Source organism: Eumetopias jubatus, unplaced genomic scaffold, assembly GCF_037043125.1.
Source record: "Eumetopias jubatus isolate StellerSeaLion01/CBP00866 unplaced genomic scaffold, mEumJub1_p1.0 scaffold_10, whole genome shotgun sequence".
In the NCBI taxonomy this organism is placed as follows: Eukaryota; Metazoa; Chordata; class Mammalia; order Carnivora; family Otariidae; genus Eumetopias; species Eumetopias jubatus.
Window position 1 is genome coordinate 52,600,982 of NW_028274816.1, and position 24,432 is coordinate 52,625,413.

The window sequence follows — 24,432 nt, forward strand, 5'->3', positions numbered from 1 at the left end:
CCCCCAGAGGCCGCTAGCCTCAGACCGGACAGGACTGCAGTGCTCCTGAGCGTTTCTGGAGCAGAAGCTCTTCCCCCAGAGGGAGGGACGGGCAGGGCAGCAGGCACCATGGAGCTCCCCTCGGCCCCTCCCCGAGGAGGACGCGTCCCCTGGCAGGAGCTCCTGCTGGCAGGTGACAGGGATGATCCCCTGCGAGGGGGCGGGAGGATGGGAGAGAGAGGCTGGCTGGGGTCTCCCGGGGAGGACAGGGCTCTGAGAGGAGACAGGGGAGCAGGGTAGGACCGGGGAGCCGGCTCAGCAACGGGAAAATCTTATGATCTGCAAGTACAGAGCCAAGGGCTGTTTCCCAAGTTACTCATCACTGAGGACTGAATTCTGAAACTCATAACAACAACCTAATCGCTGCCCCTTCCCACCAACCTGAGATCTTAACAGACAAACGCCAGACCCTGAGAGACATGGGGACACATTCATTCAGCCCCGGAGATTTGCAGCTGGCCCCACCCCTGGGGTACAGCACAGATCAGAGGAGTCTCTGCCCTCCCCGAACTCACTTCTATGGGGAGGAAGACAGACATGCAGAGACGTCTAGAACGTGATGTCAGGTACTGACAAGCACCAGGAAGGGAACAGAGCAGGGAAAGGTCAGATCATGAAGACAGAGGGTCTTTAGAGGAGGCGCTCAGGGCAGGCCTCTCCCCAGGACCCCCTGAGTGGGAGCAGGTATCTGAGGGCAGGGAGGGAGTGAGCGACAGACATGTGAGGAAGAGGGTTGGAAACAGAGGAAATTAAGTTCAGAGGCGCTGAAGTAGTGTGGTCATGCCACTGACCTTGACCAGCAAGGAGACACACACACACACACACACACACACACACACACACACACACACACTCAGACACACACCCCGAGGCTGGGGGATTAGGATCTGTTCTGTCTCCAGGGCCCCAGCTTTCCCTCCAACACATAGGTCCAAATACTGATCTGTCTCCTCCCTTCCCTCCTAGTCTCACTCTTAACCTTCTGGAACCCGCCCACCACTGCCCAAGTCACTGTGGAATCGGTGCCGCCCTGTGTTGCTGAAGGGAAGGATGTTCTTCTGAGTGTCCACAATCGGCCTGGGGATTTTATAGGCTATGCCTGGTTCCGAGGGAAAACTGCAGAGACCAGCCATAAAATTATATCATATGCATTAGACACAAACGTAAGTATCCGAGGGCCTGCACACAGCGGCAGAGAGACAATATACCCCAACGGATCCCTGTGGTTCCAGAACATCACCCTGAATGACACAGGATACTACACCCTACAAACCGTGACTAGAGATGTTCAAGTTGAAAAAGTAACAGTACAGCTGCGCGTATTCCGTGAGTAATTCCTCTCTCCCCTCTGGTGTTGGGTGGGGTGAGTTCTACTTCACACAACAGGATCACAGGGCTGGATTGCACCTCCATCCCCTCTGCCTTATGTCCTGTATCGGGTTGGAACATTTAGTGTGGGACAGACACAGTGGAGACAAACATCCTAAGCTCTGAATTCCCTTCCTGGATTCCAGCCACAGCACATTTGCAGCAAACAGAAGGACCACTCTGATGGGAGTAACTCAGCAGAGGGAGATTCAGCCCAAACCGCTGGGCTCCTCCCTGTGACTCTGAGAAAGACCCTGCAGGGCTGTCAGGGTCAGGCTTAATGGGCCCCTGGGATCCCCACCAGAGCTCAGCCCAGAAAGCCCCTGCCCAGACCCCTGTCTCAGGGCTCCTGACTCCAGTGACCCTGAGGAGTCCATTCCAGACGTGGGTTTTGTCTTCGTGGCAGGGGGACTGGGAGCAACAATTCCCTGGCTGCCTGAGTCCTGAGGTTCCTGAGCTGGTCATCAGCCAGGGCTTCGCACCAAGAGCCACATCTGAGGAGGGGCAGAGGCTGGTCTTTTTTCCTGAGACTTGGGGTGGAGAGCAGAGATAGGCAAGGTCCCTGGGCCACTGTCTGATGGCCCTGGGGGATAGGAGACCCCAGAAGAAGGTCAGTGTCCCCAGGGAGGAACAGAGGAGAGAAGATGCTCCTGGCAGCAAGTCCTGCACCAGGATCGGGCCGAGGGAGCCGTGTCTCATGGAGGCAAGTAACAGTTGTTTATCCGGGCAGCTCCTCTATACCAAGCCTTCGGTCAGGTAATTGTGGAGGATTTAAGGTTAATTACAGACAACACGGCAAGCCTGAGACCATTTCCTTGATTTTGAGGGGAAACAGAGGCACAGGGCGATGCAGACACTGAATCAGAGTCACAGAGGCAGATCACAATCCTACAAAGTCTGTCTGCAGGTACAGGCCTGTCTCCTCCACCCAGGGGGCCTTATTAGGCACCTGTGGATCCCAAGACCAGTTGTTGGATCAGCCCTTTTCTCTTAGGATCTATAGCTCAAGGTAGATTTTCTGGGCTGGGAAGTGAAAGCAAATGGAGAATTAATGTTTTTACTCAAGAACTAAATTCATCAACGACCAGAGTCAGTTGGGGAATGCCCAGGCCTCCCCTCAGGTGGCCAATCCACAGCTCCTGCATCGGACTTGGAATCACTTATCGTTTCCTGATGTGCTGATGGCATCCCACTGGAGTGTAAGGGAAAGGACTCTGCCCTCTCCTCCCGACTGCATACCCCTAACCGGCACAGGGCCCCACAACTCAATTAGTCTTTCATGAAGGAGGGAAAGAATGAATGAATGATTCCCAGTCTCTTCAGATTCTGGACCCTGGATGCACAATTCTAGGAGGTTCTGGCCACACCTGTTCCCAGTCCCTCCAGGGGCTGAGACCCATGTTGTGTCCCTCTGACCACCAGCCCCTCAGGCCACTGCCCGAGAGTCTCACGAGGACTGTGGTGTTGCTCAGCCATGGGAGGATCCCGCCCCTGGGGCGGCTGTGGGCTCTCAGTGCCCGGAGTTTTTGCAGTCCCTTGTGACCCTCACTGCTCACAGCCTGGGACATTTCTGGCTCTCTGCTCCGACCTTGTCCCTCATCTTCCCCTCCTGCTCCTTTCCAGCTGGGACTACCCCTGCTCTGCACAGCCGCCTTTACTAACCCTTAAGCCTTCCCTGGATTCTCCTGCTAACACCTGTGGCCCGGCCCGCCCTCCCAGGCAGCAGTAGAGGACACAGAAATCCGAGCGGCATCCTCTGCCGGGCTCCATCAGGAGCCAGATCCCCCAGGTCACCAGGAGAGCGAGCTGTCACTGGGCCCTCATCCAGGACTCTTTCCCTCCGTGACGCCAACGAGTGGAACACACCCCATGACAAGGACTTGGGAACCCTTGATCTCCTCTCTACATGATTCCAGCAGGGAGTCAAAGGCAGGAGGGCGGGTCTGCAGTCCCCAGGAGCTCATGGGCTCATCTCAAGCCTGTTACTCCTGACTCACGTGCTCGTCCTGGTGAGGCTCTCGTTCTTCCCAGGGGTTCCCCAGACCCTCCCCCGGGGGGCTGGCCAGACCCTGCGCCTTCCGACTGCTTCACTGCCTGTTTCACATGCACGGGGGTGCTCCTGAGGACACCTTCACCATAGGGTGGGATCCTCTCACACGGTGCGATCCACCAGTCCCTGTCCTTTCACTTAGATGCTGCCCAGTTTGGGTAAATTGGATCAAACTTCTGTTTCCTGAGGTCAAAAGAAAGCCTCATACAAGCATTGGGTTTCTTTCCATTTTGCTGTAGAAATTGGTGGCAGGGACTTTCTTTCCTAAATTGACTGACATAACACATATCATTTCTACTGATTTGGTATCATTCCTCCCTTTATATAACAGGGGCACCTCAGACTTTCCCCGATCAATTCGCTTTCTTTTTTTTTTTTTTTCAAGATTTTATTTATCCGACAATGAGAGACACAGCGAGAGAGGGAACATAAGCAGGGGGTTGGGAGAGGGAGAAGCAGGCTTCCCGCAGAGCAGGGAGCCCGATGCAGCGCTCGATCCCAGGACCCCGGGACCATGACCTGAGCCGAAGGCAGACGCTTAACGACTGAGCCACCCAGGTGCCCCTCAATTCTCCTTCTTAATAGGACTCACATGTCCTTCTGTAACCAGGGAGTCACTGATTTCAAATCCACTATAACATCTTCCTTCGGTCATCATGTGATCGTGGTTGGACTGCAGAACTTGGTCTACAACATTATAGTGCTCCCTAGGGAGATATTCCTCTAGAAACTGGTCTTAGATTTTTCAGGTATTATTGATTTTCACATATGGAAACGATTTAATTTCTCAAATTTCTATCTCATAACTGTGTTTACAAATGGTCCATGAAGGCCAGACGCCTCCCCCCACACTCCCTCACCTACCACCGGTCACCCCTTCTGCATTTGAAAACACCCACTTGTATTGCAGGAAAGACCAGCATGGTCCTCACTGGCCTCTGCAGTGGGAAAACAGACTTTAAAGACCAAGCGCAGAGCACATAGTTCTCTGCCACAGCCAGCCAGGCCCTGCCTGTCCCCCTCATTCTTTTCTGGAGGATTTCTAGTCTTGACTCTGCTCCACCACTGTCTCAGGTCAGTCACCATGGAACACCTGGGCAGAACTGACCTACTTCGTGGCCCCGCAGCCTGAGTGCTGGACTGACTTCCAGGCTTGGCCCTGGTGTCCCCTGGTATTACTTCTGCTCAAATACCTGCTTCCAGGCCATGCTGTCCAGTGTTCTCCAGGCTTATGAGCTCTGGGAAGGCCCATCATTACCCATCTCCAGGACAACCCTGGAAAGCAAGGCCTAGGGGAGAACACCTGTAGGGTGACTGGTGTAGGTCTGTGCCGTAGAAAGGGCCTCAGCACCTGCACTTTCCAGGTCAGGCCTCTGAGGTTGGTCAGACAGTCAGTTGGTCAGGGAAGAACCAGCCGAGGCCCAGGGTGGTCTCTGGCTCCCTGTCCTGTGTCTTCTACAACCAACCCTGATGCTTCTTTGACCTGAGAAGGCCTGTGCTTGCTCTCACATGGAGAGCAGGTGGCCTGTGTTCTCTGAGTGCTCAGATCCTCTTGCATTTGTCTTGAGCTTCACAGACCTGCCTTATTCTTTGAAGGACTCAGGTACCACCCAGGGCAATGTTCTCTCTCTTGTCTGCACAGCGGAGTTATCCAAACCCAGCATCACAAGCAACAACTCTGACCCCGTGGAGAATGTGGATTCTGTCGTAATATCGTGTGGACCTCAAACTCCGAGCACAAGCTACCTGTGGTCAGTAAACAGGAAGAGCCTCCGGGCCAGCACCAGGCTGGTGCTCTCCCTGGACAACAGGACTCTCACTATACGCCGTGTCACAAGGAATGACACAGGACCCTATGAGTGTGAAACTCGGAACCCAGTGAGTGCCGGCCGTAGTGACCCATTCACCCTGAATGTTCTCTGTGAGTAACTTCCCTTCCTACCTGGCCCGGGCTGCCAGCCCAAATCCACATGCCGGGGGCCAGGCCCATCCATCCTTCTGGGGTCCGAGTCCATGACTCTCAGCTGGACCCCCAGGCTGGCCATGGCTTCTTGTCCCAGGCCAACCTGGGCAGGCCCAGCCTAAGCCAAGCCTGGATGGGGATGGACAGTTCCTCCCTGAGAAGGTCACCAGCCTGTGAGGAGACAGGGGTGAATGTGTCAGACCCAGGCTGAGTGAAGCAGGGGGATTTTACTGGAACTTTTTCAAATGAGGTTGGGACCCAGCTCAGAGGGACACTGTGGCCCTAATACACACCAGGAGCTTCGGTTACCCTCAGATTATATCACCTGTGGCTTTATTCTGTTTGCTCCAGATGGCCCGGACGCCCCCACCATTTCCCCCTCAGACTCCTGTTACCATCCAGGGGCCAACCTCAGTCTCTCCTGCTATGTAGCCTCTAACCCGCCCGCACAGTATTCTTGGTTTATCAATGGGAGGCCCCAGTCATCCACACAGGAGCTCTTTATCCCCAACATCACAGCGAATGATAGTGGATCCTATGCCTGCCTCGCCTATAACTCTGGCACTCGCCTCAATAAGACCACAGTCAAGACTATCACAGTCTCTGGTAAGTGGATCCCTGGAGCATCTGCGTGGATCGCCGTGGTGAAGGTCTGTCTGGCTTTCAGCAAAGAGCCTAGAAGTAGTCATTTCCCATTTGCTCCCAAATCTGTCCCTGAACTCTCCCATTAGATGTCTGCAGAGGTTTCTACCCTTAGTTCTCATGGCAGACCTGGGGTCCAGCTGGAATGTGGGGAGGGGGGTTCTCAGCTCCAGAAAGCCCCATGCATTAAATGGGGCTTTGCAAATAGGGAAGATAAAAGTGTCCTCAGGTTCAAATTGTTTTTGTTGTTGAATTGCAGGAGTACTTTATATATTCTGGATATTAATCTCTTACCAGATAGGATTTGCAAATGTTTCCTTCCAATCCATGGGTTGCCCTCACACTTTTTTTTTTTTTTTTAGTGAACTTTAGTTGACACACCTCGTGACATTAGTTTCAGGTGTACCACATAGTGATTGGACAACTCTATATGTTATGCTCTACTCAACACAATGGCAGTTTTCTATTTTGATGCAATCCAATTCATCTATTTTTTTCTTTTGTTGTCTGTGCTTTGGGTGTTATATCTAAGAAATCACTGGGAAATCCAGTTTCAGTAAGTTTTTGCATTACATTTTCTTCTAAGGCTTTTATAGTTTTGACTCTTCTGTTTAGATGTTTGGTCTATTTTGCGCTAACATTTGTACATGGTGTACAAAGGTCTACATGGTGGAAGGTCAGGTCCGACTTCATTCATTCGCATGGATATCCAGTGTTCCCAACACCATTTGTTGAATAGATTTTTTTCTCCATTGAATGGTCATGACAACCTTCTTGAAAATCATTCAACCCCATATGCCAGTGTTTGTTTCCGGGGTGCCTATCCTATTTCATTGGTCTCTATGTCTGTCTTTAAAGCAGATCCCCATTATTATTGGTTAATGTAGCTTTTCAGTCAGGAAGTAGGAGTCCTCCAACTTTGTTCTTTTTCAAAATAAGTATTGGAGGCCCCTGATTCCATGTAAATTTTTGGAAATTCCTATTTCTGAAAAATAATTCCTTCAGAATTTGATGGGGAGGCACTTGGCTGGCTCAGCTGGTTGAACATGCGACTCTTGACTTCAGGGTTGTAGGTTTGAGTGCCATGTTGGATATACAGATTACTTTAAAATAAAATCTTAAAAAAAATTGATAGGGATTACATTGAATCTGTGGATCTCTTTGGGTAGCTTTGTCATCTCACCAATATGAAGTCCCATCATCCATGAACATGGGATGTCTTTCCATTTATTTGTGTCCTCTTTAATTTCTTTCAGCAATGTTTTATAGATTTCCATATACAGTCTGCTGACTCATTAAGTAATTACTAAGATTTTGTTCTCTTTTTTCCTAAGTATTTTATTGTTTTTAATGTTATTGTAAGTGGAATTGTTTTCTTAAACAGAGTGATTTTTGTATGTTGATTTTTGAATCCTACAACTTTGTTGAATTCTTAATTAGTTCAACAGTTTCTGTGGGGTGGGTGGGGATCGTTAGGGTTTTGTACATAAAATTTCACGTCATCTGCAAAGAGACAGAATTGTACTTATTCCTTTCCAATTTCATTGCATTCTCTGTTTTTTTTCTTCCTAATTATTTTTGCCTGGACTTCTGTACTGTGTTGAATACCGGTGCTAAAAGTGGCATGTTTGTCTTCTACTTCCAGTGTTTCACCATGGAGTGTGATGCTAGCTGTGGGTGTTTCCTAGTAAAAGTCTTCTTCAGAGTGAGAAATCCTGTACATTAAAAACTCTTTGATTCCTGCAGCGCCTGGGTGGCTCAGATGGTTAAGCGTCTGACTTCAGCTCAGGTCGTAATCCCAGGGTCCTGGGATCGAGCCCTACATCGGGCTCCTGGCTCTGCGGGGAGCCTACCTCTCCCTCTCCCTCTGCCTCTCCCGCGCTCATGCTCTCTCTCTCTCTCTCTGTATCTCAGCATCTCAAAAGAATAAATAAAGTCTTAAAAAAAAAAACCTCTTTGATTCCTAAAGTTGTGAAGATGGTGCAGGCAGCTTTTATTCCCTAGTAAATCGTAAGTATGTGAATGCCTTCCCTACTTTACATGAAGCTGCCTTGGACACAAAGATAGAAGAGCTACGAGTCCTCCTCCCCCACTATCCATGGAAAGGTATATAAGGAATGAGACATGATCTTTTAAAGTCACAAAATGTTCAAGAAAACAATCACACAGAAATCCACGGGAATAAAAAATTTCACCTGATGATGAGGATGCGGGACATGTGACCTTAGAAGAGGTTCCTGGTGCTGATGCTACAGAGATGTCCAGGCAGAGCAGACACAGGACTGAGGGCCAGAAGGGAACTTGAGGATCAGAGGGGGAGGTACAGCCTTCTCCTTACAGAACGTCACCTGAACAAAGACAATCATCCTTCTGCTGACAGCAGAGCCATCCTCTGAGGCACCTTTACAGAGCTTGCTTGGGCCTTCAGAGTGGCTGAGATCACAGAGGAAGGAGCGTAGCCCCAGGGCCCAGGCCCACTCTCATTCCAACACTTCCTGTGTTTCTCCCCTGAGCCCGTGGCCCAGCCCTCTGTCCCTGCCAGCAACACCACATTCACAGAACATAAGGACACTGTGGTCCTGACCTGCTCCACAAATAACACTGGGGGGTCTCCATCCAGTGGTTCCTCAATGGCCAGAGTCTAAAGCTCATGGAGAAAATGAAGCTGACCCAGGACAACAGCACCCTCACCATATGCCTTGTCAGGAGAAAGTATGCTGGGAATTTTCAGTGTGAGATCTCCAACCCAGTCAGTTCTAGCAAAAGTGACCCCATCAAGCTGGATGTGAGCTGTGAGTGAACCGCCACCTCTCCCTCTCCTTCCCTGTATATTCTACTGGCAGGGGGTGTGAAATGGATGCAGGCCTGGAGGAGGTAGGAGCCACCTTCAGAGCCTCTAGGGCAATGTGGATAAAATCCCTGGAATTAGACTAATCTTGTTACCACTTGTTTCTGATGTGTACCAGCTATTGGAACTCTGGCAAGATGCTGAACCTCCTGAGCCTCAGTCTCCTCATCTGTAAAACTGGAAAGAACAGCTGGATCTTAGGGCTGTTGTGAGGGTTGTTAATATGAGTTCATGCGATGAAATCCTGAGCCAGCATCATATACAGATTGAGGCTCAATCAAATTTAGCAGCTATTGTCCTTTTGATATTAAGGTTTTGGTTACTAGCTAAGTCTTGGGGATTTGGGATTAAGTATTGTCTGATTACGTTCCAGCTCGGTGACATTCACTGATTTTTTGAAGCCCTTTACATAGTCAGATGCTCATTTTGCACAGTGGGGATGACACCTGGCCCCCTCATGGACAGGGAAGCGGCAGATGAGATAAACGTAAAGTATTTCCCACGTTCCCGGCACAGGACCGACCTCCAAGGCAGTCAGCTAATGTCATTCTCTTTAAAGTGTTGAGTGAACAGGTAAGGGCCTCCCTCTAAGAACAGTGATAGAGATGGAAAGGAAGACCCAGGGGAAGAGGCATAATGTGAGCAGTAAATGAACAGCACACTGGCACTGGCCCCGGGGTCGGGGGACAATGTGAAGAATGAAGCAAGTCCAGGGTTTCACCGTGAGGAACAGAAATGATGCAGCGGTCAAGGGGGTGGGGTCACCGTGGTGACAACACACACATCACCCAGACCCAGTGGCCTTTCCTCCCTCCCTAACCAGGCCCTTCCCCCACGGCCCCTCTTGGCTTCCCCAGATTTGACTTGGGACTCATTCCCCTCCCGTTTTCTCCTTATTTCAGATGAAAGAAGCACCACAGGTCTCCCTGTGGGGTCCATCATTGGCATTGCAGTCGGGGTCCTGGTCGGACTGGCACTGTCGGCCGCCCTGGGGTGTCTCCTGCTCCACACAAGGACTGGAAGGTACGATGGCATTTCCCACAAGCTGATCCTGTCCCCCAGCTGAGCCCTGGCCAGGAGGGGACCCCACCCTGACCTAGGATTCTGGGCTGCAACTTCCAGGCCACCCAACTGCCCCCTGGATTTTCCCTCTCATCCCCTCTGGCTCCTTCCTCACCAGCTGCTGTCCAGGGTGCTTCTTTCCCAGCTTCCTCAGTTTTACATTAGGGACAACTAGGGAACAGCCCCTCAGGGTTGTCTGCATTCAATTGACAAACCTACATCTGTAATCATAGGACTAAATACTCAGTAAACAGCACCTCCCGTGGTTTATTTAAGTCCACACGCCCTGTGAGGGGCGGTTGCAGCCTCAGGACCTGAGGCCGGTCCTGGTCGGGGTCACGCAAAAGAGACTGGAAGATCCTGACAGGCCAGGTGGGGTCATCCCCTAAATGGCAGATGCATGAACCGCAGTCCCTGTTGTGTGAGAGCAGAACACCTGGGTTCGGCCAGGTGGAGGTCCTGGGATGTCCTTATGCCTCTTGTCCAGGCAGATGGAGATGGAGGACGGGCTGCCGACACATTTCAGCATCCTCTGGCCTGAGGGGGCGAGGGTCTGGCCACAGCAGGGGCACCACTTTCAGGGATCCAGCTTACCCGGGGCTCCCCAACTGTCCTGCACACATGGCTGCAGGCTTGACCCTTCCACTCAGGCAAACCCGCATGTCTGATTCCTTTCCTGGGTCCTTGATCCCTTTTCAGGACACTTTCTCCTAGAAGCCCATCAGCCTGTGGGGCTTCCCCTGTGAGCCCAGGACAGAAGTGCTCCCAAGACCTTTCCTAATCCCCTCTCCTGGGCCCTCCCTCTCCTAAACAGCACTGGTGGAGAGAGGGGGTCTGTAACCCCTGCCTGGAATGAGGATCCTCCTTGTGCCCTGCTCTGACACCAAAGCTGTGACCTCTCCCTGCACCCCTCACATGGAAGCCTGATCTCTCCTAGGGCCAGTGGCTGCTGTGATCTCAGGGAGCTCTGGCGCCCAGCATCCACCCCCCGTGAGTACATCGTCAGCGCGGGTGGGACCCGGAGCCCCGGAGTCCTGCCCACATTGTCCATCCTGCCAGTCACTCCCCAGGGCCTCTGACCCTTTGTCTGGGTCTCCTGCACAGGGGATCTCAGCTGGCCATACTCCCTGACTTGTAGAATCCAGATCATAGGTCAGCACCTTACCCCCATTGGGCCCTAACATGACCAGTGGGTCTGTCCCTGGGAGGTGCTCCTGCTTCCCTGTTCTCTGAGAGCTGAGGACCTGTCCCCTCCTGGAGGGTGGCCCCAAGCGTCTTCACAGCCCTGGTGCTAACTCCTGTCTCTGTCCCCAGGCCATGGTCCAGCCAGCAGCTCCTCATCCCCGGAAAGCCCGGCCCCTGCACCACTCATTCCACTGGGGTCCTGGCTGTGCAGGCTCAAGGCGGGCAACCAGCCAGTTCAGCAGCACAGAGCAGACCCTGCTTCCCTGAGAGGAGCCAGGACAAGGCAAGCCCTGTTCTGGCCAGGAGTGCACCCTCTTCAGGGGCAGGACCACCCCCCAGCGTGTCCTGAGTTCTCCCTGCTCCCCTGAGCTGGCCAAAGGAGAACGCTGGAGTCCAGCCAGGGGCAGGGTGGGCACTGGGAGCACCAGCCAGGGGTCCTGGGCAGTGGTTGGGGACTGGGGTATGGGTCAACAGGCTTGGAGAAGGCTGCTCCAGAGGTAGATCTGGTCACTTCTGTGGAGAAATGACCCTCCCTCTCTGACTACCAATACCCATTCTCTCCTATTTAGGACTCCCTGCCCAGCCCCACCACAGCCGTTCCTATCTACCAGGTGAGTGTGGGCAATGACTGCTCTGGTCCCCGAAGCCCAAGGGGGCCAAAGATCTGCACCCTAACTGCCCCTGGCTGTGTTTTCAGGTTCAGGAAACAAGAGAGCAAGAGGGACAGGGCATTGTGGGAGGAAGGAGGGGCCGGGGGCAGACACTTGCCACACAGCCAGGCTCCCAGAGAGCAGCCCAAGTGGTCCTCGAACTTGAAAGTCACCCAGATATGTTCCAGGAAGGTGACAGGGGCTCAGAGGCCTCCTCTTCTTTTACAGGAATTACGACACCCCGACACAAACATTTACTGCCAGATCGACCACAAAGCAGAAATGGCTTCTTAGTTTCCCCTGGGAACTGCTCCTTCCAGGGCCCTCCTGAGACCCCAGAGTCTAGGTGGAGTCAGGAGCTGCAGCCTGAGCCGGAGAACCGGCTCTCAGCTCTGAAGATATTGAGGGACATGGACCCAGGGTCGGGTCCCAACTGATTTCTGGAGACCCCTACAGGCTGCCCTGAACCCAGAACAAAGGCCCCCGTTTCCCAGGAAGTGGGGGTTCCCAGGAAAAGTGTCCTGACCCCTGACCCACTGGGGATGATCTGAGAGGATCTGAATAAAAAGGACTCTTCCCCTCCTTGGCCTTTTTTTCTGAATGGTCATTTCTCTTAGCAGAAATTCCCCCAGGGGCACCTAGCTGGTTCAGTGAATAGAGCATGCTACTGAATTTTTTTTTAACGTTTTATTCATTTATTGGAGGGAGAGGGAGAGAGATCAGGAGCAGGGGAGAGGGGCAAAGGGAGAGGGAAAAGCAGACTCCCCACTGAGCAGGGAGCTGGACGTCGGGCTCCATCCACGGACCCCAGGACCATGTCCTGAGCCGAAGTCAGACGCTTAACCAACTGAGCCACCCAGACACCCCGAGCATGCAACTCTTGATCTTGGGGTCATGAATTTGAGCCCCATGTGTGGCACAGAGTTTACTTAAAAAATAATCATGATAAATGTAAAAAAAGAAAAAGAAAAGAAATTCCCCTGAAGCTCTGGGTCTCTTCTCTCCTGGGTCACAGAGGGAAATGTTACCTCTGAGTTGACCAAGCCCCCATCTCCACTCCCCCAGGATAGAGGAAGGGGTGGGTGGTGTGGACATGTTGGCACCACGCTAACTAGAACGCCAGAGCTGTGGCCAAACCATGAGGGAACTCAGCGGTCCTCACATCGCTCAGGGACCCAAGCTATAGACACTCCCAGTGTTTATAAATGTGGTTTGGGTGTCGGGAGCACAGAACATGGGGCCTCTGACGAGCACGTGAAGATGAGCCAGGAAGGTAGCTGTGGGCATCAAACCAACCACAGAGAAGGATGAACTGGGCATCTTTTCCCTTGGCTATTCTTTAAGAGTAGGTCAGCTGGCAACAAATTTTCATATTCTTCCTCATCAGAAAATTTCCTTGTTGCCCCTCATGATCCTCCTGAGGATCATCTTGCCAGATACAGGATTTGTAGTTGATTAGAAAAACCTGCCACTTCCTTCTGGCCTCCATGCTGTCAGATACAAAACCTACCATCACTTGCTTAAATCATTGTTCCTTAATAAGCAACGGGTTGTTTCTCTGGCTCTTTTTATTTATTTATTTTTAAAGATTTTATTTATTTACTTCAGAGAGACAGAGTGAGAGAGAGAGAGAGCAAAAGCCAGGGGGAAAGGCAGAGGGAGAAGCAGCCTCCCTGCTGAGCAGGGAGCCCAACGCAGGGCTGGATCCCAGGACCCCGGGATCCTGACCTGAGCCGAAGGCAGATGCTTAACGACTGAGCCACCCAGGTGCCCATGTGTGGCTCTTTTTAAAGATTTTTTTTCCTCTTGTGTTTAGTTTTCAGAAGTTTGCCATGTGCCTTAGTGTGACTGCCTATCGTGTCTGGGGTTCACTCATCTTCTTGGACCATTATTTCTTCAGACACTTTTCAGTCCATATTTTTTTCCTACTTCTGGTATCCAGTGGCACCAATGTTAGATCCTTTTATTTATTTATTTATTTATTTATTTATTTATTTATTTATTTGAGAAACAGAGTGTGCTTATGAGCAGGGGGAGGAGCAGAGGGAGAGGGAGGGAGAGAATCCTCTAGCCGACTCCCCGCTGAGTGCTAAGAGACCACAAGTCAAAGAGTATGGGCAGACTCCAGAAACTGGAAAAGGCAAGAAAATTGATCCTCCCCCAGAACCTCCAGAAAGGAATGTGGCCCCGCCAATATCTTTATTTTAGCCCAGTGAAACCCATGTTGGACTTCTGACCTCCAGAACTGTAAGATAATAAATGTCTGTTGCTTTTAAGGCACCGTCTTTGTGGTAATTTGTTACAGCAGTAATAGGAAGCAAATATAGAGTTCATATTAGATTATATTGTTGTATGAGTATCAAATTGGGCGAGCTTGCTCATCGTACTGTGGATAGATAGGAGAAAATCTCGGTTCTGGTGAGATACGAGCTGAAGGAGTTAGGGTGAAGTATTAGATACTTATAACTTCCAAGTGATACATCAAAAAATCATATATATATATATATAATGAAAAAGATTTGTGTGCATGCACGTGCATATAGTTTCATCCATGCAGACAGAATACAAATGTGACTTTGGTAAATAAGCATGAAAGGTATATGGGAGTTCCCTCTAATAGTCTGGTACCGTTTCTCTAAGTTTGACTTTTTTTTTTATTCGGGGTGAGGCCTTATGTTTTAGAAGTACACACAAAAGTGTTTAGAAACAATAGTATATGGCTCAGTTGGTTAGGTGACTGCCTTCGGCTCGGGTCATGATCCTGGAGTCCCGAGATCGAGTCTCACATCGGGCTCCCTGCTTAGCGGGGAGTCTGCTTCTCCCTCTGACCCTCTTCCCTCTCGTGCTCTCTGTCTCTCATTCTCTCTCTCTCAAATAATAAATAAAAAAAAATCTTAAAAAAATAAAAAAAATCAAATTTAAAAAATCAAATAAATTCCAGTTAGTTAACATGCGGTATATTAGTTTTAGGCGTATAATATACTGATTCAACACTTCCATAAACACCTGGTGCTCATCACAACCAGTGCCCTCCTTCCTCCCCATCCCCTATTTCACTCGTTCCCCCACTCACCTCCCCTCTGGCAACCATCAGCTTGTTCTCATCGTTAAGAGTCTGTTTCTTGGTTTGCCTCTCTCTTTCTCTCTCTTTTCCCCCTATTCTAATTTGGTTTGTTTCTTCAATTCCACAGGACTGAAATCAAAGGGTATTTCTCTTTCCCTGACTGACGTATTTCACTTGGCATAATACACTCTAGCTCCACCCACATTGTTGCAAATGAAAAGATTTCCTTTTTTTTTTTGTGTGGCTGAGAAATATTCCATTGTATATATACACCACATCGTCTTTATCCATGTATCAACTGATGGACATTTGAGCTGTTTCCATAGTTTGGCGATTGTAAATAATGTTGCTATAAACATCGGGGTGTGTGTATCCCTTTCAATTAGGATTTTTGTATCCTCTGGGTAAATACCTAGGAGAGCATTTGCTGGATCACTGGGTAGTTCTATTTTTAACTTTTTGAGGAACCTTCCTACCGTGTTCCAGAGTGGCTGCACCGGTTTACATTCCCACCAACATTCAGGAGTGCTCTCCTTTCTATTCAGTGGGCATTTTTTTTTTTTGTGCAAAGACAAATTTGTATACAGAAATTACAGGATTAGAAAACTCTCTACCATGTTGCTCCTCAACAGAAGGAAAGCTGTCTATGGCAAGCCCACAGCTAACATCATACTCAGTGATGAAAGGCTGAAAGCTTCTCTATCGAACCAGAAACATGACAAGGGTGCTCATCCTCACCACTGCTATTCAGCATAGTACTGAGAGTCTTACAGCAATTACACAAGAAAAAGAAATAAAAGGCATCATGCCAGAAAAGTAGTAAAATTCTCTTTGTTTGCAAATGACAGGATCTTCTATAGAGAAACTCCAAAGGCTCCATGAAAAACTGTCAGATCTAATAAATTTAAGGAAGCTGGAGGATGCGGGGGCACCTGGGTGGCTCAGTTGTTTAAACATCTGTCTGCCGTTGGCTCAGGTCACGATCCTGGGGTCCTGAGATCGAGCCCCGCATCGGGTTCCCTACTTGGCGGGAAGCCTGCTCTCCCTCTACTGTTCCCCCTGCTTGTGTTCTCTCGCTCTCTCTGTCAAATAAATAAAATCTTTTAAAAACAAAAAGGCTGCTGGCGGATACAACATCAATCTACAGAAATCAGTGCATTTCTATCCACTAACAAAGACCCTATGGCAAACTCCCTGGAAAACAAAAGAATCCCATTTCCAATGGCATCAGAAAGAATGAAATGCTTTGCCCTGGCATGGCCCTGAGGGGTGGAAGCAGGCACCGGGGAGGCAGGGAGTAGTCCAGTCTGTAGGGTCAGAGGCAAGGGAGCTCTGCTCTGAGGACACCAAAGATGCTGCTTCGGAGGTAGCCCCCAGCCTCCACAGGTCAAGGAATAAGCAGAGTCCATTCAACCAGAAGAGAAGCAAACACAAAGACACCATGGCTTGAGTCTCTACTCATAGGAAGCAAGATCAAGGTCCCTATTTGCCACCACCAAGCAACCAGAGCCTGTAGTTTTGGAGTACTGCCCAAAGATGCACTTGCTTGTGTCTTGCCATTTGGCTTTGCAAAGGCGTCATAGCTAGGAGAATGCCAGAGTAAATTCCATTCCTTGGACGATCTGCTCTTTTTGGCCCAGGAAATAGCAGGAACCGCTGCTTATGTGTGAAGAATGCAAAATAAAGGATGCATTAAAGGAAAAGGGACATTCGCAGCCTTCACCTCCCTAAACTCTGTACCTCTTGAAGTTTCTTACACCTCTGAATTTGTACACATTTAACTTTTCAACTGTACTTTAAAATAGTATACTTAGAGTGGGCCAGAAACATCGTGATACTCTCAATCTATTGGGATGCTTCCTGTGGAAGATTCTCAATGAAATTGAAGAGGAAGGGGTGCCTGGGTGGCTCAGTCGTTAAGCATCTGCCTTTGGCTCAGGTCCTGATCCCAGGGTCCTGGGATCGAGCCCCGCTTTGGGCTCCCTGCTCTGTGGAGAGCCTGTTTCTCCCTCTCCCACTGCCCCTGCTTGTGTTCCCTTTGTCACTATGTCTCTCTCTGTCAAATAAATAAATAAAATCTTTAAAAAAAAAGAAGAAGAAATTGAACAGCAAAAGTTTTCCTACTGTTTAAGAACCTATAGAGAGCGCCTGGGTGGCTCAGTTGGTTGAGCGACTGCCTTCGGCTCAGGTCAGGATCCTGGAGTCCCCGGATCGAGTCCCACATCAGGCTCCCTGCTCAGGAGGGAGTCAGCTTCTCCCTCTGACCCTAGCCCCAATCATGCTCTCTCTATCATTCTCTCTCTCAAATAAATAAAATCTTTTTTTTTTTTTTATTCATGAGAGACAGAGACAGAGACAGAGACAGAGAGAGGCAGAGGGAGAAGCAGGCTCCCAAGGAGCAGGGAGCCTGATGCGGGACTCGATCCCAGGACCCTGGGATCATGACCTGAGCCGAAGGCAGATGCTTAACCATCTGAGCCACCCAGGCACCCTCAAATAAATAAAATCTTAAAAAAAACCTATTGAGAGCTCTACACATGGAAAAGAAATTGTGTTGCAACTAACTTGTTTACAGCTAAGTAAAAGAAATCAGTCTTCTCTGAAAAAAAAAGGAAAAGAAAAAAAAAAGAAACAATAAAATAATTTGGACTAATTGTAACCCAGGAAGGGAAAGATCTTTAGACTGAAAACTATGAGACTCTGTTGAAAGAAATTGAAGCAAAGGCAAATAAATGAAAAGATATCCCCTGTCCATGGGTTGGAAGAATTCATACTGTTAAAATATACCTACTACTCAACATGACCTACAGATGCACTGCAGTCCCATCAAAATTCCAATGGCATTTTTCAGAGAAAGAGAAAAAAGCAATTCTAAATTTTGGATGGAAGCACAAAATATGCCAATAGCCAAAGAAATCTTGGGCAAGAAGAACAAAGCTGGAGGCATCACTCTGCCTGATTTCAAACTACATGACAAATCTGCAGTAATCAAATAGGTATGCCATGGTGACAGCCCTCCACCAGGTTTAAGTGTTCACCCCTTGCTTGCTGTCCTAAGTCCCATGATCTGTAGCAGAACTAACCTACTTTCCTTGGGATTTGCCAGTAGGCCTCAAGGAGTGTAGGACCAAACTTTCCCAGGAGATAAGGCCTGCCTACTTTGGAAAATAGGTGCCCTGGGTGTCAGCAGGGCTGTTCAGGGTTGTGTCCATATATGACTAATCGCCTGGGCACCTGCTTCTCCTGCATGGAGCCACCCTTTCCTTTCTCATGCCTTCCCCTTTAAAGCAGCCTCCAACCCTACTCTCCCTGGATGGGGAACATGGTCTTTGAAACATGAGTCCACCATCTTCCCAGCATGCCAGCTTCCTGAATAAAGCAACCTTTCCTTACCAACCATCACTTGTCTCTCAAGTGTTGATTTATGAGGCATGAGCAGCCGAATCTGAGTTCGGAACTGGTTCTCTGTCAGGTAACAGTCTTGACAGAAAGACAGAACGATGGAACAGAACAGAGAGCCCAGAACTAAATCCGTGCATTTATATAGGGTCAATGGATCTTTGACAAGGGTGTCAGAATCACAGTGCGAAAGGGCAGTCTCTTCAATAAACGATGTTGGCAAAAGTGGATATCCACATGGTAAAAGAATGAAATGACGCATTTACTTTACAAATACACACAAATCAACTCAAAATAGATGTACGACTTAAGTATAACACCCAAACCATAAAACTCCTAAAAGAAAGCATAGGGGAAAAGCTTGATGACACTGGTCTTGGCAATGACTTCATGAATATGATACCAAAAGTACAGGCAACAGAAATGAAAACCAACAAGTGGGACTATATTCAAACTAAGAAGCTTCTGCACAGCAAAGGAAACCATCAACACAATGAAAAAGCAGCCTACCAACTTGGAGAGACTATTTTCAAACCATGTATCAGATAAGGGGTTAATATCCAACATATGTAAGGAACTCTTACAACCAGATCGTAAAACGTAAATAAACTGATTTTAAATGGGCTAAAGACTTGAACAGGCATTTCTCCAATGGCCAACGGGTATGTGAAAAAGGGAAATGCAAATCAAAACCACAGTGAGATATTACCACACACCTATTGGAATGGCTGTTGTTAAAAAACAAAAACCAAAAAAAACAGGCACCTGGGTGGCTCAGTCGGTTAAACGTCTGCCTTCAGCTCACGTCATGATCCCAGGATTCTGGGATCGAGCCCCGTGTTGGGCTCTCTGCTCAGCAGGGAGCCTGCATCTCCTTCTCCCTCTGCCATTCTCTCTGCTTCTGCTCTCTGGTGCTCTCTATCTCTCCGTCAAATAAATAAATAAAAACCTTTAATTAAAAAAAAAAGACAAGTGTTGGTGAGGATGTTGAGAAACTGGAACCCTAGCAACCCGATGCAGAGAATGCAAACTGGCACGGCCACTCTGAAAACAGTATGGAGTTTCCTCAAAAAGTAAACATACAACTGCACTAAGATCCAGCAATCCCACTTCCGGGTATTTCTCCGGAAGAACTGAAATCAAGATCTTGAGGAGATTATTACAACACCTGTGTTCACTGCAACACTATTCACAGTAGCCGAGATGTGGAAACAACCTAAATGTCCATTGAGAGACGAAGGGTTGAGGAAAATGTGGCACATACATATAGTGGAACACTATGAAGAGATTTCATACGCAGTGTTAATAAACTAAAAAAAGATAAAAGAAAATGAAAACAGTTATCACAGTCGAAACAAAAACAAACACCACACTGAGATGCCACCTCACATACAGTAGACTGCCTAAATATTAAAAAGACTTTCCAAATTACGTGTTGTTGAGGATGGGGGGCCACTGGAACTCTCCTAAGTCGCTAGTGAGAAACTACAATTAAAGCTTCTTTGGAAAACAGTGTAGCCTGTTTTTCAAAAAATTAAACCCGTGACTCCTCAGCAATCCCCTCACTGCACTCCTGGGTAGAACTCTACCCAAGAGAAATGAAAGCACGTGCCCGCTTCAAAGACTCCTGCCCAAAAGTTCCTGGCAGGTGTACTTGTAATCGCCCAGAGTTGGAAACAACATAAATGTGCATAAATGAGTGAATGAATTAAAAACAAACAACTTTCTGCATCCTTCCAATGTAATAGAACAAAGGGATAAAAAAGAAAAAAAACTGAAACTTCAATAACATGCAACAATGGGTTAAGTTAAAAAAATGACACTGAGTAAAGGAGTCAACCCCGGCCCCAAATTATATTGTTTGATTCCACTTCTCGAAATCCGAAAAATGCACACTAATCTATAACAACAGAAGCAAATGTAAGGTTTCATGGGAACATGGGGAAGGAGGGTCAGAGGGGGTGGAATGAAAATAATAAAGAGGACATGAGATTTTTGAGAGGAAGGGACATACTCAGTATCTTCATGGAATGACTCTAGGAATGACTTCTCCGCATGCCCGTGGCAAAACGTATTAAATTGTATACTTTCAATATGTTCAGTGACTTCTATGTCAACTATAATTCAATAAAGTGGTAAAAATTATATATCCACATATGAAATATTATTTCAAGTACACATTTTTTAAAAAAATAATACAACTGGATAGAGGGGATTCTTCGTCCGCATTTCCTGCAAAGTCCACCAGAGGGCGGCAGAGCTGCTCTACGCCTGGGCGCCTTTTTCAGCGCCCACGGCCCAGCAGGGTCTGACCCTCCCCGGCCTCACCCCGTCCCAGTCCTCCTGGCTCTCCAGGATCCCCACACTGGACCCCCTCAAGCTCCTCCGACCAGCCGGGTGTCTGCCCCCTGAGACTGTCCCTCTATGGGCAGCTAGTCCCTCCACACCCTCTGTCCTATGAGGGACGAAGTTCCACTCACATTTCCAGTGTCAGCCCCAGGTCACTTTCTCAGGAGTGCTCCATGGGACCCACCATCAGCTAAGACCCCCTGACATGCTCCAGACGCACCAGACACTTTCCCTTCCTGACCCTTCTCTTGATTCTAAATGACTCCTCAGTGCCATGATTTCCTGACTGCCCGTGGCCCTCTTCCAAGGGAAACCCCAAGAGTCCAGGGCCCAATCTGTCCTGTTCTCTATAGAGCTCCCAGGACCCAGCCCAGGGCCTGACAAGTCAGAAATGCCCAGTAAATACTCGTTAAATGCGTGAGGGAAACCAAACAATGGAAGCATGTCACCCCCGTGTCACCTGGGTTCGGAGCCTCTTCCCTGCGGACCCAGGGCATTGGCATCAGCATGGGAGGGGGCCAGCACGTGCCCGAGGCTGGCCCTGTAAGGCTGTCAGGCTTTTCCCCCTCCGAGATTCAGGAGGAACGACAGGGGCCTCCTCCAGTTGGAGGTCAGACCCCCATTCATTCCCAGAACACGGACACTCCCATCTCTGTCTGTGACGGACTGCTCTCCCCGGAGGGCCTGGGTGGGCAGCTGTGTCCTTCCTCTGCTCTCAGAGATCTGACCTGCCACAGATTCTGGATCACCAGCCCAGCTGCAGTTACGACCAGGGGAGTTCACAGCCCTACCCTGCCCTCCAAAGACATCAGGGGGTGACTCCTCTTCCTGAGGGCCCCTGGTCTGTGGGGACACCTCCTATGTCTCCCTGAAGGTTTCTCAACAGCCCAAGGAGTCGTGGGGAATGAGCGGAGCTTCCTGGGTAGACGGCACAGGAGAACCCAGGAGTTGCCTTTGTTTCCCCGAAGCTGAGGGTCTCCTCCCCTTTCACAGAGGCAGCTCTGGGATCCCTCAGCTGAGTCTCCGGGTGGAGCCGCTCCAGCTCCTGGTTCCTGTGGGGAGACCAGAGCAGAGCAGAGACAGGGACACAGATGACTTGGATGCAATCCCCCCACAGTGCTGTGATGGGGAGACAGGGCATTGTGGTGCCCAGCACCCCAGGCCAGCGCCTTTTATCCAAAGTCTCAAGAGACCCCTACAAGGTCATTCCTTGAAATCTCAAGGACAGAGAGCTCCTCCTGAGGGAGCACCTCCCTCTGGGTGGACAATTCTCCTGACAGGATCAGGAATCTTCTGGACACTGCCTGTCCTCTCCCTGGACTCAGCCTGCCCTGGGATGGAGTCAGGCAGTCTAGGACCCACAGGGACCAGGACCCGGGCTGACCAGTCCCTCGCCTCGGCCCAGGACTGAGGCATATCCTTGGGAGCCTGGTCAGCATCCCTAATGCAGCCCCCAGCATCACCTCCTGGGGGCAACATAGGGACATGCAGATGACACACAGGCCATTAAACCCTGAAGCTGGCTTTGGCTAAGGAGGTGGAGAAGGAGCCTGGTTTGCATCCCTTTCTCCAACAGACACTTCTGGGTCCCTCCCAAAAGTCTGCTCTGTCCTGCCCGCTCTACCTAGAGGCCTAGGAGCTCCCTGATCTGCCAGGGGTCCCTGCACAGCTCCCCATTCCGTGCCTGGCACCACCCATGGGGGAGGCAGGGGGACCACGGGAAAGTCCCCCAGGCGGAAGACACAGGCTGCCTAGGACGCTCAGGGGCACATGGACAGTCTCTGGGCCACAGTTCAGCCAACAGACCCTGAGGGAGGGTCTTCTCCAAACATTCCAAGGAGCCCCAGCCATCTCATCTTCCCAAGACACGCAAGAAACCCCCTTCCCACCTGGGAACTGAGCTCCTGAGACACCTGGTCTTGGGTCTCTGTCCCTGGAAGCAGAGGCCGGGCTGGGCACAACCAGGGATGGGCCGTGGGTCCTTCTCCAGTCATCACCCGGCTTGCTCCTTTCTCACGCCCAGAGTCATCTCTGGGACCTTGCTGCCAGGTGTCAGTCCAACCTCCCCAGACCTGTGAGAACACTGGGGAGACAGGTGCCCAGCTGGGATTCTCTGTTACAACAGAAATAATCCCCTGGATTTGGGGACCCTGGGGCTCTGTGTGTGGTACCACAGACTCAAGGCCAAGACTCAGCAGAACCAATTCAGGGTAGGGAGAAGGGCCATCTTCTAAGGAAACCGGGTCCCCCTCAGCCTTGCTATTCAGAGTGTGCTCTCCGGAGCCAGGACGATCAGCATCACCTGGGAGCTTGTGAGAGGCAGACTCTGGGGTCCACACCACACCTGCTGAGTCAGAATCTGCATTTTCACAGCATCTGCAGACCCTCCGTGGGCTCAGGAGAGGGAGAGGCGGCCCCACCCCCACATCATGGGCTCTCAGCCTGGCTGGGCATCTGCTCACGTAGCATTTCTGGGTGTCCACTGGGCATCCACAGTCTTGATAAGGCTCCACAGGTGATTCCAGCGCAAAGTGGGGGTGACATCCCTGTGACAAGAGTTCCTGAAGCAGCCCCCAGACTCCTGCTCTGAAGGGAAAGCCACACAGGGAAGGAGAGAGGGCTGTGGGGACGCTGACCCTGCACCTTGACCCCGAGCTGTGGGGGTCACCGACCCAACGCCACAGGCTTGTGTTTGTCCAAACAAGGGCGTGTGCGCGCTCTCGCATATGCTGGGAAATCACAGCTGAAGACGGAGAGGCCTCAGCAGTTCCCAGGGAACCGCAATGTAGACAGAAATGAAAGGGGAAGAAGGGGGCAAGGGACTCAGGAGGGAGGGGCCCTGGCAGAGACCCCGCCCCCGGCCCACGTGACCCCGCCCAGCGCTCCTGCCCCCAGAGGCCGCTAGCCTCAGACCGGACAGGACTGCAGTGCTCCTGAGCGTTTCTGGAGCAGAAGCTCTTCCCCCAGAGGGAGGGACGGGCAGGGCAGCAGGCACCATGGAGCTCCCCTCGGCCCCTCCCCGAGGAGGACGCGTCCCCTGGCAGGAGCTCCTGCTGGCAGGTGACAGGGATGATCCCCTGCGAGGGGGCGGGAGGATGGGAGAGAGAGGCTGGCTGGGGTCTCCCGGGGAGGACAGGGCTCTGAGAGGAGACAGGGGAGCAGGGTAGGACCGGGGAGCCGGCTCAGCAACGGGAAAATCTTATGATCTGCAAGTACAGAGCCAAGGGCTGTTTCCCAAGTTACTCATCACTGAGGACTGAATTCTGAAACTCATAACAACAACCTAATCGCTGCCCCTTCCCACCAACCTGAGATCTTAACAGACAAACGCCAGACCCTGAGAGACATGGGGACACATTCATTCAGCCCCGGAGATTTGCAGCTGGCCCCACCCCTGGGGTACAGCACAGATCAGAGGAGTCTCTGCCCTCCCCGAACTCACTTCTATGGGGAGGAAGACAGACATGCAGAGACGTCTAGAACGTGATGTCAGGTACTGACAAGCACCAGGAAGGGAACAGAGCAGGGAAAGGTCAGATCATGAAGACAGAGGGTCTTTAGAGGAGGCGCTCAGGGCAGGCCTCTCCCCAGGACCCCCTGAGTGGGAGCAGGTATCTGAGGGCAGGGAGGGAGTGAGCGACAGACATGTGAGGAAGAGGGTTGGAAACAGAGGAAATTAAGTTCAGAGGCGCTGAAGTAGTGTGGTCATGCCACTGACCTTGACCAGCAAGGAGACACACACACACACACACTCAGACACACACCCCGAGGCTGGGGGATTAGGATCTGTTCTGTCTCCAGGGCCCCAGCTTT

At 50.5% G+C, this 24,432-nt stretch overlaps 2 long non-coding RNA genes and 2 pseudogenes across 4 annotated transcripts in view; 3 read left to right on the forward strand and 1 right to left on the reverse strand.

Annotated features, from left to right (window-relative positions):
- On the forward strand, nucleotides 1-12,218 carry LOC148163226 (cell adhesion molecule CEACAM6-like; annotated as a pseudogene). The gene is made up of 11 exons (XR_015769069.1): nucleotides 1-172; nucleotides 1,006-1,365; nucleotides 5,100-5,378; nucleotides 5,772-6,026; nucleotides 6,100-6,101; nucleotides 8,576-8,854; nucleotides 9,813-9,933; nucleotides 10,910-10,962; nucleotides 11,287-11,327; nucleotides 11,727-11,768; nucleotides 12,036-12,218. The product of XR_015769069.1 is annotated as a cell adhesion molecule CEACAM6-like (transcript).
- LOC148163227 (uncharacterized) lies at nucleotides 12,141-23,547 on the reverse strand. The gene is made up of 2 exons (XR_015769072.1): nucleotides 22,509-23,547; nucleotides 12,141-21,671 (listed from the first exon to the last, which is right to left on the reverse strand). It is a non-coding gene; the product is annotated as an uncharacterized LOC148163227 (long non-coding RNA).
- Nucleotides 17,240-24,432, forward strand: part of LOC148163228 (uncharacterized) — a 27,939-nt gene continuing 20,746 nt past the window's right edge. The window contains exon 1 of the long non-coding RNA XR_015769073.1: nucleotides 17,240-18,440. This is a non-coding gene — a long non-coding RNA (uncharacterized LOC148163228). The remainder of the gene's footprint in view (nucleotides 18,441-24,432) is intronic.
- Nucleotides 23,517-24,432, forward strand: part of LOC148163229 (cell adhesion molecule CEACAM6-like) — a 12,315-nt pseudogene continuing 11,399 nt past the window's right edge. The window contains exon 1 of the transcript XR_015769071.1: nucleotides 23,517-23,679. The product of XR_015769071.1 is annotated as a cell adhesion molecule CEACAM6-like (transcript). The remainder of the gene's footprint in view (nucleotides 23,680-24,432) is intronic.